This window comes from Montipora capricornis, chromosome 7, assembly GCF_036669925.1.
Source record: "Montipora capricornis isolate CH-2021 chromosome 7, ASM3666992v2, whole genome shotgun sequence".
NCBI lineage: Eukaryota > Metazoa > Cnidaria > Anthozoa > Scleractinia > Acroporidae > Montipora > Montipora capricornis.
In genome coordinates, this window is record NC_090889.1 from 28,098,894 (window position 1) to 28,118,893 (window position 20,000).

The 20,000-nt window shown below is 38.6% G+C and overlaps 2 long non-coding RNA genes across 2 annotated transcripts in view; both read left to right on the forward strand.

The window, feature by feature from the left end:
* LOC138056744 (uncharacterized) overlaps nt 1-1,075 on the forward strand; it is a 9,474-nt gene extending 8,399 nt beyond the window's left edge. Inside the window, exon 5 of the long non-coding RNA XR_011133526.1 lies at nt 1-1,075. This exon is cut by the window's left edge and continues 234 nt beyond it. This is a non-coding gene — a long non-coding RNA (uncharacterized lncRNA).
* A 1,281-nt stretch (nt 1,076-2,356) lies between these two features.
* LOC138057793 (uncharacterized) overlaps nt 2,357-20,000 on the forward strand; it is a 19,760-nt gene continuing 2,116 nt past the window's right edge. The window contains exons 1-4 of the long non-coding RNA XR_011133715.1: nt 2,357-2,636; nt 2,818-2,886; nt 3,271-3,348; nt 3,802-3,886. This is a non-coding gene — a long non-coding RNA (uncharacterized lncRNA). The remainder of the gene's footprint in view (nt 2,637-2,817; nt 2,887-3,270; nt 3,349-3,801; nt 3,887-20,000) is intronic.

Below are 20,000 nucleotides of genomic sequence, written 5' to 3' on the forward strand. Positions count from 1 at the left end.
TGATTTTAGTGATTTTTTAATGTATTGAATAATTTTATTAAGGTGATCGGGGGGAGGTGATCTTTTTCAAAACAAAGATAAAAACTATGTGAGGAGTTCAATTCGAATAGGATTATTTAAGGACACCAATATGGCGGTTGACGACTACTCTCTCACCCGGAGAACTTTACTTCCAAGTTTTTTTTCTTGTTTAGAAACACCAACTGGCGTCTGTGACGTCATGCTACAATGTTCTTTATGCTAACTAGTTCACGTACAGAGCATTAAACAGTGACTCCAGTTTTCTTTTACTTTTATTTCTAAACAATAAAGTAAACGAAATTAAGTACAAAGAAATAGAACAGCAATTTCAACTGTCACAGAAAAGGAGAGCAATATAATGGATAATTTCAAGCTGCTTAGAATGTAATCTGGGTAAGCTAGGAGTGCTACAGCGGGTTCGAAAAAAAGGGGGCTTGCCGGATTAATAATAATAATAATAATAATAATAATAATAATAATAATAATAATAATAATAATAACAATAGCAATGACCTTTATTTAAGTGCCTATTATTACTATGTTTATTGAAGGGTTCGTTCGATTGGCAGTATTCCGGAATAGGAATACATGGAATAGAAGTTAGAAATCCTTCCTTTTTACGGAGATTCACATTAATATTTTCAAACACCTGCTAAAATGCTATCTTAAGCATATCTGGATAGTCCTTGTTGCTTCAAAACGCCAGACAAACCGTTTTAAATGTTCACTCCACGTATTCTTATTCCGGAATATGGTGAATCGAACGCACCCTAAGTGTCTTTTAGCTCTAGGTTACTTATAGGGGTTACTGAACATTGACATTAAATCAAATGCGATAATTTTTTTCGAGGAGAGGGGAAAACCGGAGTACCCGGAGAAAAACCTCTCGAAGCAAAATAGAGAACCAACTAGTCAGTCAATTTAGTAAATGAATTATTCAGTTGTTTCAGAATTGTACGATACCGGTAGAAAGTGAGATTTAAAGTAGATCGACTGTTGTTATTAATTGATAATTAGGAGAACCAGTAATAAAGTTATGATCTTCTGTAAATGATCTCCGTTTCTCTGATTTTTGAGTTGTCTCTCCCTGGAAGTGCGGGAACCTGTCTTCCTTTCCTTTGGCTGACTGCCTGTTAGACAGATTCATGGACTAACAACAAGAAGCTAATGGACTAACAGATTGAGTGACCGATGGACGGACTGATTAATTTACTGACTATCGAACCAACTGACTGATTCACTGAGTGACTGGATGAATGACTGACTAATTAGAGTACCAACTGGCAGACTCACTCACTCACTCACCGTTTGACTGATTGACTTACTGACCGCTCAATCGATTGATTGACTGACTTTGATTTCTTATCCAAACTCCACCGTACCCTCGTTGCGTGCCTGTGATCATCAATCCGAGTAGTTTTCATGTAAACTACGTCATCGCATTAGACCTGCCGGAAAAGCCAAGTTGGAATTTTGATACCCAAAAAAGTTCAACCGAAAAGACTAAACATGGACTGGAGGTTCGAGGGAACTAGAATGGATTTGTAATCATCTTCGTTAAGAATACGGACGCGACAAGAAGTGGTTTTCAGCATGGTTCTCCCCTAAGGAGGCTCAAAACAGTTTCAACAATTTCAGTAAACTGTACTATTTGCAAGGACTGAATCTACACAACTGTTTCACGTTAAAGCAGTGTTATGGTACCGTATGAAACACAATAAGTGTCATTGATGGGGCCTAATAAGTCACCATGGCAACAAAACAGCCATGTAAAAACACCCTGTATTTCGTCTTTAAACACATCTCAAAAACGAATTCGGTGACACCCGATTTTTACATGAAGCAGTGTTTTAATCCTTTGAATAGAACATTCCCTCCAAATTGACGAAACCCGTTTGAGCCACATCAAGAATGGGCCCGAATAAGAGATTTTTCCCTCAAGAATGGGTCTTAATACATCCAAAATGGGCCAGTGATGATTATTTCAGCATCCGAACATCGTATACATTGCAAGTTTTCTGCCTTTTTCATGTCCGCTAGTCGAAACCCACCCACTCCTCCCCTAACCTCAGCAACCGTGACACAACCATGTCCAGCAAGGCAATCAATCAACCCACCCCCATCCGTCCAAGAAATGACCAAGGTAAACATGCTCTTTACTTTAATGAAAATACCCAAAAATCTGATTTAATACAGTCCATCTTTAGTTTAAAATTCACCGAAAATATCTTTAGAACGCTGCTTTTTTGTTTTGGCAACCTGCGCTCGCCCCCTTGCAGCATAACACGACTTGTTACAATTTGATTGAATTGCAAATATTATGCTAATTCACTTCGCCTTGCCCAAAGTAATGGAAGAAGATTCAATATGGCGCCTTGACAGGCGCCTTTCATGTCTTCTCCCTGGAATCTGTGTCACATTAACTCTCTGTTGACTTTCTTCTCGCTGTTGTTTGCGACTGAGGAGAAGCTAATGGTGTAGAGGTTATCCGGCGCGGACAGAGAACGTCGTCGCGGCTGCTTATGTACACGTGTCGACAAACTTACCAACACTGAAACTTGGACAGCTATGTGAATGAACAAGTGAATTGCTAACGAAATCTCATGTTACTAAAGGTAACTTCAATTTTTAAGTGTCTTTTAGCTATTGGTTTTTGAAGCTGTTTTGAATTTGATAGTAGTATGTTGAGTAATCATAGGCTCATAGTAAGATTAGTTCAGATTTGGGCAAATTAGCGACGATTTAGTTAATCGTATAAGGAGGCTAACCCTGATTATTCTATGGTTTAATTTTTAGGTATTCACACTGGCTGCAAAAGAGAAGATCTACTCAAAGACCCAAAGATTGGAGAACATTTTTCAGAAGGTAAGTTGTTCTTACATGTTTGAAATGTTCAAAAACGGCGATGAGTAAAACAATAGGTGTCAGGTTGTGTCGCCCCATCGCCTTGTCGCTCCGAGTTACGTCGCCCCAACTTAAGTCTAGTGTTAGGGTTAGGGTTAGCTAGGATCCGTAACCGGTTAGGGTTAGGGTTAGGTTGGGGCGACGTAACTTGGGGCGACAAGGCGATGGGGCGACACAACCCAATAACTTTCTTTCTCTTACTAAAAAAATGTGATGCAATTTACTTTCCTTCCCTCCCGGTCTGGAACATATTTCGTGTTCATAATCAACTCAAAGTATATCTAAGATGGTAACTGTACCCGAATTGATGCACTTAAAATAATGATCCTGTTCTTACATGTTTAGATACTGTTCTATTCGTGAGATGACAAGGAGCAAGAGGCACGTCAAGAACAAAGATCAATACAATATTATCAAAAAGAGGTAAGAATTCTGTGTTCATTAAATCAAAAATATAAACATTCGAGGAGCAGAGAGAAAAAGGACAATTTCACGGGTTGATATGCACCACAGATATTTCTTCCGCGTTTACATCCTGCAAGCAGCTGAGTGTATTTGGTATCTGTCCTAGAAAATAGGAAATCTCCTTTTTCTTTCCGGTTTAACAAGGAACCTATATAGCAGTAACGTGCCCTGTTCGTAGATTACTCTGTCTAGGACTAGAGACGTCGTTAAAATAGCAATTTTCCCTTAACCAAAATTACTCTATTTCAGTTTTTCCCCACGATAAATTGAAAAAAAAATCAAAACAAAAATTTTCTTAGTTCATATTTTCCAAGAAGTGGATAACAAAACCTCGATCTTAATTATCACAATTTTTAGGGCAGGAAAACAATGTTGTAGCCTTTCTTAACAAACCATTTTATTTTGCTGCAGGGAAGAAACGTGAGGCGGAGGTCCACGAGACAAGCAAGAGAGGAACAGGATCATATCAGTGAAATAGAAGAAGAGGGATGCAGAGGTAGCATAATTAGATCAGTTAAATATTACCGTATTCACCTGTGGTAAGGCCTCACTGCTTTAATATCTGCGTCGTTAACGTAAGAGTTAGGAGCGCAATAAGAACGCAGGCATAAGCTTAGACCAATCCCCCCCCCCCTCCCCTACCATCCCAACAAGAAGCACCCATGTCAAACCTAGGGGACCTTAGAGAATGTAGTATCAGTGTCAAACTCAATATTTTCAACCATTTCAATATCGCATAGGTTGCAAGGAAGATGGACATCGAGCATACAAAATATACTCACTCAAGGTTTTCAGAACTTATTCAATTTCTGGATGTCGCTTGGAGTTAAGGAAAAATAAATTCTAGTGATCACAGATTACAAGCCATGACGAAATGAGAAGTTTATTCAACGCGGCCATTCAACAAACAGAAAAAATGAGAGTGCATGGTAGATCAGTTTTTTCCTTGTCTATCCAAAATGGTATCATTTCAGAATTAAATCAAATTGAAGTCACATCTTGGATCTTTTTACCCATTACGGCTCAAAAAGGGAATTTGTAGATACCTCAGGGTTCTCTTTTCAACCTCTAATTTCATTGGGGATTCGATCCTAGCCGCGCGCGTTAGCTAGCTGCACGCAAGTCACGCCCGTTAGCTGCAAGGTCGCGTTTTTATGCGAGTGAGGCATAAATATTACGGGTTAATACGGTAATCTATCACCGAATACCACCGAATTCTACGACAGTAAGATTTAAGTTTTGATACAGTGCAACCTAAGATATATCTAACTTTTAGGTATAATTAACAGGTCTACCAACAAATGCTTTTCGAATTTATACTACGCTTGCTTATGCTCTCCAGCCTTCGATTTTTTTTTTGTTACGCAAGCGATTTTTGGAACTCACAATAGAGTTTTCTTAAAAGGCGTTCGTTTTCCCAGGCCGAGTAACGACCACTTTAACCTCAAATTTGACTCTCTTCCTATCGAGACAGGACTCCTTGACAAATACAAATACGAAACCCGACATTAGCACTTCAACGAAAACTGAAAATCAAAAAACCGATGAAAATGGACACTAACGACATTCATTCCTACAACAGACTCGCAACTGACATTGGGTGTATCACAGCCACAAAAAAACTCTTTCATGTACTACCAACTCGAATGGTGTAAAGTGTAGGTTAGGGTTGCCGGTCAATGTTTCACCATAGCTGAAACAACCCGGACCTTTACAAAAAGGCTACCCTTGGGCTTAAACATTATCTAAAGCATAGTGTTTAGGCCTAATGATAGCATTGATAAAGGTTTGTGTTGTTTCAGCTGGTGAAACAATGACCTGCAACCAGCAACGTGCAGTTTACGCCTTCCACTACCAACTTCAACTACGTACACTATCCCGATGATCCTCTTGTGTTTTGTTTGGGTTTCTGACTTTAGGATCCGTCAATTTCAAGTCCACTTATCCCCTCGGACATTGGTCTTTTTCAGTAATGTTGCAAATACCCCACAGTAGGTCCAGCTAATTCGTTCAAATTACGACGTTGGGGCTTTTGGAAGAGTGTAAGACAAAAAACAACCAACAACAAATAATAAATAATATTATTCAACGAAATGAAAGCTACGACAAATTTATTTCAAAATTCTCAAGCAGCTGTAGAAGTTTCTCTGAGCGGAGGCAACAATTCTTGCACACAAGTTGTCGAATTTTCCAATGTTCTGTGAAAACGACGAACTACTCACTACAGGTTCAGGGACTCGGTTCATTGGTTAACAACTGAGAAAATGACCTTTATAGCTTCGACTTTTTTCAACCAAGATTTCTCGAATTTAAAACATTCCCCACAAACCCAACCAAGCTTCGCTTCGTTCCGCCATGTTCGCACGTGGAAACAACAGTTCGCCCAACATTGGAATATTTTTGTACATGTTGGTGTTGGGGTGATGGGTGGTTAGGATCCGTTCTACCTGAAACAATTCTTTTTCAAGTTTTTAATTTCTATATTTGGACCAATCACTAAGTTTGAAATAAGCAACGCTGCTTTTGACGTTGCCTCACGCCTGGGTTAATCCATTTGCAAATGCCCCACCCTAGAGAAGAAAAAATTACTGAAAAATGCCCAACATATGCCCGGGAATTAGATGACCGTTCTTGGAATTGACGCAGCCATCTGAGACTGACAAACACTTTATCATCATCTTGACATCACTTATAGACTGATCTTGATTCGAACTACAATTTACGAAGAACTGCATCAACGCTACGAATACTGACTGAATGCCTGATTGGTTGATTGATTGACAGACTGATTGACTGATTGATTGACTGATTGCTGATTGATTGACTGACTGACACTCATTGACTGATTAACTGATTGACTGATTCATTGACTGACTGACTGACTGATAGATTGATTGATTGATTGATTGATTGCTTTATTGCTTGACTGGTTAACTCATTGACTGACGGATTGATTGACTGATTGACTGCCCTGACTGATTGCTTGGCTGCTTGATTGCTTCATTGCTTGACTGGTTAACTGATTAACTGATTGTTACTGATTGACAGAGTGATTGATTGATTGATTGATTGACTGGCTGACTGACATAGTGACTGATTGCTTGACATATTGACTGATTGACTGATTGTCGGATTGCCTGATTGCTTGACTGATTGACTGATTGACTGATTGACTGATTGCTTCATTGCTTGACTGATTGTTACTGCTTGTTACTGCTTGACAGACTGATTGATTGATTGATTGATTGATTGATTGACTGACATAGTGACTAATTGCTTGAGATACTGTAGTGACTGATTGCCTGACACAGTGATAGACTGATTGACTGATTGATTGCTTGCCTGCATGATTGCTTCATTGCTTGACTGATTGTGACTGCTTGACAGACTGCTTGACAGACTGATTGATTGATTGATTGATTGACTGATTGATTGATTAATTGATTGATTAATTGATTGATTGATTGACTGGCTTACTGATTAATTTGTTACTGCTTGACAGACTGATTGACTGATTGACAGACTGATTGTTTGATTGATTGATTGATTGACTAATTGGCTGACTGACTGGTTGATTGACTGACATAGTGATTGATTGCTTGACTGACATAGTGACTGATTGCTTGACATAGTGATTGACTGATTGACTGATTGCTTGGCTGCATGATTGCTTCATTGTTTGACTGATTGCTACTGCTTGACAGACTGCTTGACAGACTGATTGATTGATTTATTGACTGACTGATTGATTCATTTATTGACTGACTGACTGATTGATTGACTGACATAGTGACTGATTGCTTGACATTGTGATTGACTGATTGACTGATTGCTTGGCTGCATGATTGCTTCATTACTTGACCGATTGACTGATTGACTGATTGATACTGATTGACAGACTGCTTGACAGACTGCTTGATTGATTGATTGATTGATTGATTGACTGGCTGACGGATTGACTGATTGATTGATTGATTGATTGACTGGCTGGCTGATTGATTGACTGACATAGTGACTAATTACTTGACATTGTGACTGATTGATTGCTAGCTTGCCTGATTTCTTGGCTGCTTGGCTGCTTGGCTGCATGATTCCTTGACTAGTTAACTGATTGACTGATTGTTACTGATTGACAGACTGCTTGACACTGATTGACAAACTGCTCTATTGATTGATCGACTGGCTGATTGACTGATTGATTGATCAACTGGCTGATTGACTGATTGACTGATTGACTAGATGACTGATTGATTAACTGACTAGTGATTGCTTCAGTGACATAGTGACTGATTACTTGACATTGTGATTGACTGATTGACTGATTGCTTGATTGCTTGGCTGCATGATTGCTTGACTGATTGACTGATTGACTGATTGAATGATTAACTGATTGTTACTGATTGACAGACTGCTTGATTGATTGATTGATTGATTGATTGATTGATTGATTGACTGGCTGGCTGACTGGCTGACTGATTGACTGATTGACTGATTGACTGGCGGGCTGATTGATTGACTGACATAGTGACTAATTACTTGACATAGTGACTGATTGATTGCTAGCTTTCCTGATTGCTTGGCAGCTTAGCTGCATGATTGCTTTACTGATTGACAGACTGCTTGACACTGATTGACAGATTGCTTGATTGATTGATTGATTGATTGATTGACTGGCTGACTGATTGACTGACTGACTGACTTATTGACCTGGCTGACTGATTGACTGATTGATTGATTGATTGATTGATTGATTGACTGGCTGGCTGATTGATTGGCTGACATAGTGACAAATTACTTGACATTGTGACTGATTGATTGACTGATTGACTGATTGCTTGATTGCTTGGCTGCATGATTGCATCACTGCATGATTGCTTCACTGCATGATTGCTTCATTGCTTGATTGCTTGATTGCCTGACTGATTGACTGATCGTTACTGATTGATAGACTGCTTGATTGATTGATTGATTGATTGATTGATTGATTGATTGGCTGGCTGGCTGGCTGACTGGCTGGCTGACTGGCTGACTGGCTGACTGGCTGACTGATTGACTGATTGACTGGCGGGCTGATTGATTGACTGACATAGTGACTAATTACTTGACATTGTGACTGATTGATTGCTAGCTTGCCTGATTGCTTGGCTGCTTGGCTGCTTGGCCTAATGGCTGCATGATTCCTTGATTAGTTAACTGATTGACTGATTGTTACTGATTGACAGACTGCTTGACACTGATTGACAAACTGCTCTATTGATTGATTGATTGACTGGATGACTGACTGATTGACTGACTAGTGACTGCTTCAGTGACATAGTGAATGATTACTTGACATTGTGATTGACTGATTGACTGATTGCTTGATTGCTTGGCTGCATGATTGCTTCACTGCATGATTGCTTCATTGCTTGATTGCTTCATTGCTTGATTGCTTGACTGATTGACTGATTGACTGATTGTTACTGACTGACAGACTGTTTGATTGATTGATTGATTGATTGACTGGCTGGCTGACTGGCTGACTGACTGACTGGCTGACTGGCTGGCTGATTGATTGACTGACATAGTGACTAATTAACTGACATAGTGACTAATTACTTGACATAGTGACTGATTGATTGCTAGCTTGCCTGATTGCTTGGCTGTTTGGCTGCATGGCTGCATGGCTGCATGGCTGCATGGCTGCATGATTGCTTTACTGATTGAAAAACTGCTTGACATTGATTGACAGACTGACTGACTGACTGACTGACTGACCGACTGACTGACTGGCTGACTGGCTGACTGGCTGACTGACTGGCTGATTGGCTGACTGGTTGACTGGTTGACTGATTGACTGATTGATTGACTGACATAGTGACTGCTTGCTTGCTTGCTTGCTTGCTTGACTGATTGACTGATTCCCTGACTGACCCATCGACCCTTTCTAAAGAATAAGATGGGGAGTAAAACACGAAAATTTGTTTTTATCGAACGAGTTGCCGAACTGGTAAATTAACCACCGTAAGAAAAATCTCTGAGCTAAAGTTTCGAACCTTAGCCGGTTGTCAGAGCAAATTGTGTCGTCACACTTAACACACTATGCTTGACAAAGAATTCGCTTTAACCAACCAAACACGAATTGCCAGCTACCGCTCAAAATATCGTCGTCATCATCACTATTAGAACCTCGTGGAATATTTCAAACCTTACAACTCAACCACCCGGGCCAGCATATAGTTGTTGAGACAAAATCATGGCGCACAGTCAAATCACTACCATCTTTCAGCAAAGAGAGTAATCATGCACCTGAAGTTTTCCGTACTTTCAGTTTCTCCTCAATGGACAAAACATTTCTATGCATTGTTATCCCTAATATTGAAGGCCTCCAAGCGCTTAAATATTTTTTTTCGATCAAGGTACCGTTACAAAAACCAAGCTCGGAAACATTACTTCGTCTGGCGTAACTGGTTCTGACACTCAAATGTTTTGCTGACAACTACTACGAACAAATCTTCGGTGTTGCAATGGGAACCAAATGGGACCTGGCTACGCAAACTTTTTCATAGATTATTTTGAAAACAAATTTGTATCTTAGTACAATGGACCAAACCAAATCTGTATGAACGTTGCATCAATGACAGCCAAGCTGGAACTTTCATATGCGCCCAAAAGACCTTTTTATCGATACGGCGGCTATTTTGTATTCCATTGTTTCAAAATAGCTATTATGGAATTCTCAGGGGGCAAATGCATACTGATTTCGGCAGGTTTTTTTTTCAGGTTGCAGGTTGCAGGTTGAAAATTTAATTATAACTCGATAGACTTACCGTGACTGTTACATGAATAGCTAACCTTGGGCCTAAAAACTTTTCTTTAGGCCTAATTAGGCCTAAGGTTAGCTATTCATGTAACAGTCACGGTAAGTCTATCGAGTTATAATTAAATTTCAACCCGGAACCTGCAACCTGCAACCTGCAACCTGCAACCTGCAAAAAATACCTGCCGTACTGATTTGCCTTCTGAGCATCCCGTAATAGCTATTTAAAACAATAGGAAATTCAAAATGTTGCCGTATCGGTAAAAAGGTGTATTTCTCAATGGGCCATTTCCGAGTTGCTGTTTGACTGGTTTCGAAGTGAGTCTTGGTGCTCAACTATTGTAAGGGAAATGAGTTTGATTTGCATAAGAATACGCAACTCATTTCCATTTGAATGGTTGTGCACCAGAACTCGCTTTGCGACTGAGGCATGCAGCAACTCGGAAATGGGCTATTTGCTCTATTGCTCTAAGGAACGACTAACGCTCGAAACGTCAACTCGGAAATCTTTCTTATGGTGGTTAAGTTGCTTTTATCAACTCCTTCATTCACCCACTCTGCTTACAATAGACAGGTCACAGGTCGAACGAGAACGAACGAAAACGAACGAACACGAACGAACACGAACGAGGCTTGCTTGAAACTGCTTATAACATTAGTTTTCGGCCATACCTAGCATCTTTCAAATGCCAGATTTTAAGAAAATTAAAACATTAAGTTTTCGTATTATAGTGTTTATTGGCCATATTTCACACGTAAGATATTCAATTTTTTGTCACTGAAAATAAGGAATGTGTTCCAAATACTGGCTTCTTTAATGTGTTGTTCTTGAGTTTACAAAAAGTAATTTTCTTTTCAATTTTAAATTTCCCGGGAAGTCCTCTAATTAAGATTTGGGAGTAAAGTTAATATTCATAGACCCTATGCAAAAATGGCTGCCTTTAAATTATTCTTTTGTTCATATTCAAAATAGCCCAACTAACCTCGTTTTTGAGACAAAAATTGTAAAGAATTTGTTATCCCGAACGAGGTTAGTTGGGCTATTTTGAATATGAAGAAAAGATTAATTTAAAGGCAGCCATTTTTGCATAAGGTCTATTTTTCATTAGGTTTTTAATAAACTTATGGCGAACCTGAGGCACTTTTTATGTTAGATATATCTGGGTTGCACTGTTTGTATCAGCAAGCTTAAGTTTTATAACGGTACAATTCCCACTTTCTTTCGTTCCATTGCATTGCAGTTCTCTTTAGCGCGCAAATTCCATGCTTTCGTTGTAATCCTTTTAGGATTTGTGAAATAAGTCGCTTGTTTCCCGCGCAAATTGTACCGTTTGTCTTTGTTTAAAAGAAAACCACCTCTCCTACAGTAAATAAGCGTTAAATTGTTAAAAACACTGTCATCGTTGGGCAAAACGGAGATGAATTTAAACATTTAGTGAAGATTCGATTTTTGGTTTTTTTGGTGTTTAGTTTTCTGGGCGCAGCCATTTAGAAAATCTGAACACCAAAAGGAGCATTTATCTAATCTTTTTCTCAAATGGTTAAATTGAATTTCCCTTTTGTCCGACAACCTTTACAATATGGCAGTATTTTCAGCAATTTTAACCTAAATTTGCGAGGTGGTTTTCTACATGTCTTGCTGATTCAAATTTACAAATTCATTCTAATCATTGAATTGCCGATCCTTTTTACTTGACGTGACCTTGGTTAACCTTCGCAAATTTTCCCGCCAAAAAACTTAGAAAAAATACGGCGTCCTCAATACGCATGCGCCGTTTTTTTTTTTTAAAAAAAATCAGATAACACCCATTAAGCATTGTATACTTTTACTAATAATTGAGACTTGTTATTTTATGGAACAAATAAAAAGATGCAATAAACATTTTCAGACTTTATTGTTTTGTGTATTCAATTCTTAGTGTTAATAAATAAAATATGACTAATACTTTTTCATTTCTAAGTGAACATGATTTTTTTTTTAAAAAGTTGGCGCATGCGTACTTTAAGCGCCCGTACTTTTTCTAAGTTTTTTGGCGGGAAAATTTAACACAATTTGCACAGAGCCTACCCTGGTAACTTTTGTGACAAAAATATTTATAAGGACTTGCCTTTCAAAATTTTATTGAGTAAAAACATACTATCTCGTGCAAGGAAAACTAGCTAAACTTGATTTCAATTCGCTACAACACTTCAGAAAAAATTAAATTGAATTCTTGCTCGAGATGGTATGTATACGATGAGGATCTTAAATCAACATGGCAAGCTAGGAAATTGTCGACAAGTGGAAAAATGCCAGCCTTAATTAGCTAACCTAAGATTCTGAGAACGCCTATGCTTATAGTTAAGCCTTGGCAAAAATGCCGAAAACCAATTTTCAAAAAAAAGTACGCGCCTTCGCATTTGTTTCTAAGAAATCTTTCAGCTTTGGCATTTGCAATCTTCTCAATACTTGCCATATTGATATTTAAGATGATCGTTTCTACTGGACAATGACTGAACAAAAAAACTACGGAAATTTGAAATTCGCGCAAAGCAGAAAAGACCTGCCGAAGCATTTGATTTTGCAGCGCTTCAAAGGTAGGCGCTTATGCATGCCCCGAGCTTTTTGATGTCCAGTAGAAAAGGTCTTCCTCAAAAATGAACATAAAAACCCAATGACAGTTTACGATCTTTGAAGCCACTAGCGTTAAAAAAGAAGCGAGCCTGGATTTTCCTACTTCTCCTTTTGTAGCAATGGACCTCTTCAACCGAAAAGAATCAGTTAACCAAGTTAAACAGACAAACTCAATAACTTTAATTGCTACTTCGTTTAACATAGTCAAAAAGAAAGTGATAGAGGTTTTGATAGTTTAGATGGTTGGATGACTGTCCGCCATCTTTATCAAAACTAACCAGAGGAATGTCATGGAAAGTTAATTATGTGATCTTGTGTCTCAGAATTTGTATGCACTCTTGCGCGTTCTACAACTGTCTGTGTCTTGATGTTCGGATGTACGCATCATATAGACCTGCGTCGTACTGTTTGTATGCGCTCTTGTGATCCGGTTTCTCGTTATTTTATGTACTATGGTGCTTCTGTCAACCAGTCTGTTTGTATTCATGTGTGCCTATGTACTATTGTGCGCCTATGTCTCAGTCTTTGTATCTATTCTTGCGGGCATGTGGCTAAGTGTTTTTGTATACTTTGATGACCTGTCTTAGTGACCTAAAGTAGAGAAACTGATCTTTACAATAAGTTTCAGTTAATCTATACAAGGTCATAATTAACTTTCCATGACATTCACCTGGCGAGTTTTGATCCAAACTGTCAACACTTATTTCATTATTTCTCTTTGGCTATGTTAAACGAACTAGAAATTAAAATTATTGAATTTTCTAGCCTGATGAATTTCTTCAACAGACAAACTCAAACAAACCAAGCCGAATTAAAATGATTACTATTCCCAGTGAAGCGAATAATCACTTTGTGTGATTCAGTTTTTGACACTTTTTAACGAATCTATACGACACCACGGTCCTAGCAAAATTATTTTTATATTTCGTGAACTTCAAGGATTTAGAGAAGAAACTGCGTTTAACTACTACTGAACCATCCTCTTAAATCTGGCATGGAAAAAGAACTTATTTATTTCTTTAACGTGTCACTTAATTGTTTAATGTTTAAAACGTTAACTGCGAGAAAGAATTATTTTTTAAGTTCCGACGAAAATCGTAAGTAGAAAGTTTGCTTTATTTCCGTCGTTAACATCATCATCGTTATCGTCACTGAGGACGCAGTGTGGCTCAGTGATCAGGGTGCTTGAATCTTGCGATCTAACATTCAAGACCCGTTTTGAACACTCATTGAATTTGATCCTAGTAGTCCCTGGTTTAACTCCTCGGCTGCAGTTTTAAATAGCCAACTGGTTTGCCTCCAGCCAGTTGTTGTTCTGTTCTGTTCTGCCGTTTCTTTGACCTTGAAAAGCCCGTATGGGGAGTGGTCAACTAATTATGTATTGTTTGTCGTCATCATTATCATCGATGTCGTCGTCATTGCGTAAATCTTACGTGCAAAACGAAGTAATTGCTTTTTTACTTGGTCAAAAAATCATTTAATTTTTAAAACCGAAAAAAAGCGATTGTTTTTCTAAGCCAGTTATGAAATTGAAAGTATTACGAGTTAAACCAACAGTGAAGCCTACTTCACGTATCGCCAAATTTAATATTAATTCGAGATGATTTGCCTTTTTCTTATTTTTTTTTTTGCGTGTATCTTACCTAAATTTCTAATTCAAGTTTAAGTTGCCGTTTATCTTTAAACTTACGTTTTTTAATGCAAAAATTCAGACAGTCATTTGACCAATGAGCCAGCTGTGAGAGGTGTAAGTCTACTCTTTGTATGACATCACAAAAGTTCTTTGCAATAAAGAAATCATCTTGCAAATGACATATCAAGGGTTGACTCTTGCCTCTTCAAGCTCGGCCAGCAGATCAAATGAATTCTACTTTCGAGAACTTTAGACTTAAACTTAACTTATACCTAAACCTCGAGGAGGAGGAGATTAAAAACGCTTTTTCAATCAGCAGAGAGGTTTATAGAAGCATCAAAATAATATTGTGGGTTTACTTCACTTTAAATAAGGCTTGGTTTGTTTTTGAGGTCTGGTTAACTTCCCCCTTTTGACCAACAAGACAATGTCTCGTCAACTTGACTTCATTTCAAGTACTTATAACAAAAGTCGTTGTGACCTAAGTGTTCGCTTTTAATGCCAACCGAGGTGCCGATGAATAAGATGTATAAGATGATCACTCGACAGTCTTGTCCAGGAGATACAGTCCACGCATGAAAAGAAGCCAAAAGCAAAATACGCAATCGGATCAACCACCAGTTTGTGAGCGTGTGTTATCAATTGCTGAAACTGCTATCATCGGGATCATCATCAACATCATTGTTGCCGTTGTTGTCGTCATCGTCATCATCATCATCATTATCATCGTCATCGTCATCATCATCATTATCATCGTCCTTATCATCGTCGTCGTCGTCGTCATCATTATCACGTTCTTTATATCATCATCATCGTCCTTTCATCATCGTCATCATTATCGTAATGGTCGTCATTATCATCGTCGTCGTCGTTATCATCATCATCAACGTCATCGTCGTCATCGTCGACATCGTTATTATTATAACTGTGGTCGTCGTCTCATCAGGCCTGTCACTATTGCGCTGGAAAAACCGCAAAATAGTGTTTTAAAAAGACCAAAAAAGTGCTTAAATAGTGCTCGAATTTTAAAAAGATGCTCGAAATTTAGAAATAGTGCTCAAAAGTTTCTGAAATATTTGAAACATTTTCTTGGAGATTCTTATCAGTATGCCTATTTTCTGGCAAATAATTGGCCTTTCGTTGTCTGCAAATGTTCAGAGTATTTTTCGAGCAAAGAAAATACTTACATTTCACATGTTTTGAAGACTGACATGGTTTCAATTTGCCTTACATCAAACATAACACTGACGCAAGCAATTTCCACAATGTAACATTTTGTGCGTTCAATGATTCAATAATTGAATTTCACGAAAATAATTTTGGTCTGTTGACAACTCTTCTTCAAGATAAAATGTTGCTCTGAACTTGACCGGAATACAAAAAAAATTCAGATGTTTCCTAAAATGAAGAGGAATGCTCAGAGTGCTCTAAATGAAAAACGATGTCTTAAAATCACAACGTTCTAAAAAAAGTACTTAAAGTGCCCAGCGCAATCGGGACAGGCCTAGTCACCATCATCATCATCATTATTATCATCGTCGACATCGTTTTACTATCGTCGTAGTCGTCATCTTCAACGTTGTCGTTATTATCACTATTGTCATCGTCGTTTTAGTCAACGTAGTCGTAGTTATCATCAGCAGTATCATCTCTGGTGCGCCGCTGGAGTTTGGAATGTTGTATATTTACGTGATCTCGGCATCGTCTACTGTTGGCGTGGCGTGTGAGACGATATGCCAGTGACAGTCTCTGTGGCACCTGACGGAGAGATGTGAAGTGACACCGGATTGTGTCGAGTTACGGCACTGATCGCTACTGCTCACTTCCAGCAGACACTAGAAGATAATAGTCTCGTACCAGGCAGCTCGAATTTCCCAGATGACACAGACCTCTACTGTACGCGTCTTTGAGGTGGGATGAGGAGCAAAGGGCGATGCAAGATGGCTGATGTATTCATTGTTTACTAGAGACCACCTGACTAAACAGTAGTTCTTTTGGCAACCAAATATCGGACAGGAAAAGGACAGCGACAACATGCTGTGGTTTTTAGTGCATTCCAGAAAGTCGTCGTCCTCGGCGTCGGCTGGTGTTACCTTTTTGTCGGCATTAATAGCGAACACTTATTTCAGTAAATTCTCCATACGACCCTTATTCTAAGTACCTTAAAACAAAGTCTTTTAAGGTGGCTCAAACGAGATTTCAACAATTAGGAGGGATAGTCATATTCAAAGGATGAATTCTACAAAACTGTTTCATGCGACAGCGACGTAATGGTACCAAATACAACAACAAGAATTGCTTGGCAAGATCCTTTCATTAACGGGACGAAATAAGTCCCCATGACAACAAAACTGTTATGTAAAAACACCCTTTATTTTGCCTTCGGTCGCTTTCATCTCAAAAGCAAACTAGGTGATTCCCTTTTTTATAGCTGAAAAGTGACAAGCAGGCGAAGATAAAATTTATGGCAAAGTTAAAAAAATTCTCTGGAGCGGATTCAGAGCCACCTTAAAAATTGTCCATGTGTAGGTAGGTGGCTATGAAACCACTCCAGATAATTTTTTAAACTTTACAGGAAGTTTTATCATCCTCTGCTTATCACTTTCTAGCAATAAAAATTGGAGGTTACCGAGATCGTTTTTGAGATGTAAGCTTTTGAAGACAAAATGAAGGAAGTTTTTACGTGGTTGTTTTGTTGCCATGGTGACTTATTACGTCACATAGATAAAAGCATCTTGTTAAGCAATTATTGGTGTTTTATATGGTACCGTAACATTGCCTTCACGTAAAACAGTTGGGTAGATTCAACTCCTCCAAAAAGTACAGCTTATTGAAAGTGCTGAAACTATTTTGAGCCTCCTTAAATAACTTTTCGCCTATTTTAGGCTAGAATCAAATAAGTCCCAATCCATTTCAAAAAGGCTCGTCTCGTAAACTGGACATTGGATATTTATACTCTTATAACTTAAAACTAAACTAGCCAACAAGCAGACATCAAAGGAGATACTGGCAATTTATCGAAGTAGGCTTAAATTTACAGCAACAACAAAAAAATGCAAGTTGCGATTCAACACGAAAGCGCAATACAAAGTGGACAGAGCTCCAAGTTTCTGAAGTGTCTGGTGTAATCCACTGCGCTCGCTTGTTTTTCATGTACTCTTGTGTCCTTATTTTCTTCGCGTTGGTTTGTTCTCACGTCCGTTGCGTCAGTGTCTAATTGTTTTAGAGTACTTTCGTGTGCCTGTGTCTACGTATTTGTAAGCACTTACGTGCACCCTAGTCTTGGTGTTTTCTATTTACTATAATGTGCCCGTGTTTTAGTGTTCGTTTATACACGTGTTTGCTGGTGTCTTGTTTGTATTTACTGCTGTTCGGTCGAGTCGTAGTTTTTAAGTACTGTTGCGAGCCTGTGTCTACCTGTTTGTATGTGTTCTTGTCTCTTACTTGTTTGTTGCAAATAATCTTGTGAACTTGCGTCTTATTGTTTGTTCGTACTCTTGTGCGTCGCTGTCTTCAAAGTTTATACCTGTGTCAGTGTTTGTAAGTACTTTTGAGCGCATGTTTGTTCGAAGACACTCTCGTGCGCCCCTTTCTTAGACGTCGTATGTACTTATGTGCGCCTGTGTCTTGTCTTGTAGTCTTGAAATACCGTATCTTATTGTTGGTATATGCTCTTGTGCACCTGATGGTCTGTGTCTACATGTTTGTATGGTATGTCTTGGTGCGCGTATGTTCTTTTGTGCGTCTGAGCCTCATTAATTGTTTGTTTGTATGTACTCCTGTGCGCCTATGTCACCGTATTTGTATGTATGTGTGCGCGCGTTAATTTGTCTCAGTGTTTTTGTTTACTTTTGTGCACTTGTCTTAGTGTTCGTATGTACTCTTATGCGCATGTCTTAGTATCTTATCTACTCTTATACAAGTATGTCTTAGTGTTTGTCTCTACCCTTGTGCGCATTTGTCGTGGTGCTTGTGTGTACTCTTGCGCGCCTGTGTCTAAGTGTTTGTATGTTCTCGTATGCGCCTGTCATAGTCTGTGGTAGTTATTGAATAATGCACGTACTTGATCGCAGAAATAAGCAATGCAGCGCGATTGGTTCAAATTTAGCTTATTACCTACTAATTGCCAATGCCTTCTTGATTCCAAGACTGTCGGTACATTAACTAACGGCTTCTAATAAACGTTTGAAAGTCAGCATTGAGCGATCATCTTAGAACATTTTCAAATCTCGATTTTTCTTGTGCGGGAAAGGCGCCGGAGAATAATCAAGTCGTACCGAGACTGGAATAAATACTCTGAACGAAAACGAGCAATTTTGCAATAATTAGCTGCAATAGCTGCAATAGTTTCAAGGCATGATCGACTCAATGCTGTTAATGGTGGCTTAGAAAGAGATACTCTTAAGTGTTTCAGCTCTGATCCAATGCATACTGCTTGTTCCTTTTTGCTCCCTTACTTTCATCTTGTCTGACCTAATCCGCACTGTCCAATGAGACATGATCCTTCTTCTTGAGAGCTGACAGCGACTCCATTCTCACAAGGCTTTGACAAGTTACTAAGCCACCATTAAAAATAATAAGAGATACAGTAAAGTTCTTAGCTTTGTCGACTCGCCTACTGATTTGTCCATATGGGTTTCTTATCTTTCTTGAGGTCGATGTCCAAATTCATGATCCCCTGAAAAATAAATCAGAAAGAAAATTGATCAGATGGGACGAGAAAAAAATTTTTTTTAAATATATTAAATAAATCGTGCGAGTTTCTGAAAACCGATGTTCCTAAATTAAGTAATATGTACCTTGAAATTGCCAATTTGTTTGCTATGTTTTCCATCGTCCAAGTCCTCTCGTGAACGACATCTTCCTGTGAACAGAAGTAATGAGAGATACGTTAAATAGTGTAAAATCAAAGCTTTGAGGGTCTTTGCCGAGTATAACGATGTATATTTTTGTCGCACTTGGACACGAATTTTAACTGCATTTGCACCAGGAATTGTAACTTGCACAATTAGTGCTGCGAAATTTTAACGAAATTTTCGGCAAACATTTTCTCTATATAATGCGTGGGAAATTTCGAAAAACGAAAAAATTTCTATTAGGCTAATATTATTTTGCAACATTATTGGCGACTTGAAAGCACATGTTGAACTTCACGATACAACGTTCTTTGCTTCGCTCAATGTTGAACCTGGCCGAGAGGAAAAACTCCGGCAATGCAACTAAGACAGCTAATACTTACTTGCAAATACAGCGCTCGGAGACTTTCTCCTTTCCAATTGGTCAAAATATCTGTCCGACTCTCCTTCAGAAAACAGAGTGGTGAGCGACATTGGAAGACGTCCTTACGCAACGAATGCCACGTTGAAAATGAAGTATTTTGCATATTTTGATGAATAATGTATGAGAATACAGGAACCAATGATCGACAATGACGTCAAAATGTCCATTGGCGCGTGCCTACATGCTGAAAAAAATTAAATATTTAAGACATAGGTCTGCAATACGTGCATAACATCAAAATTTTCCTATGTATGCATAGCTACTGTAGGTAAAGTGTAGACAAA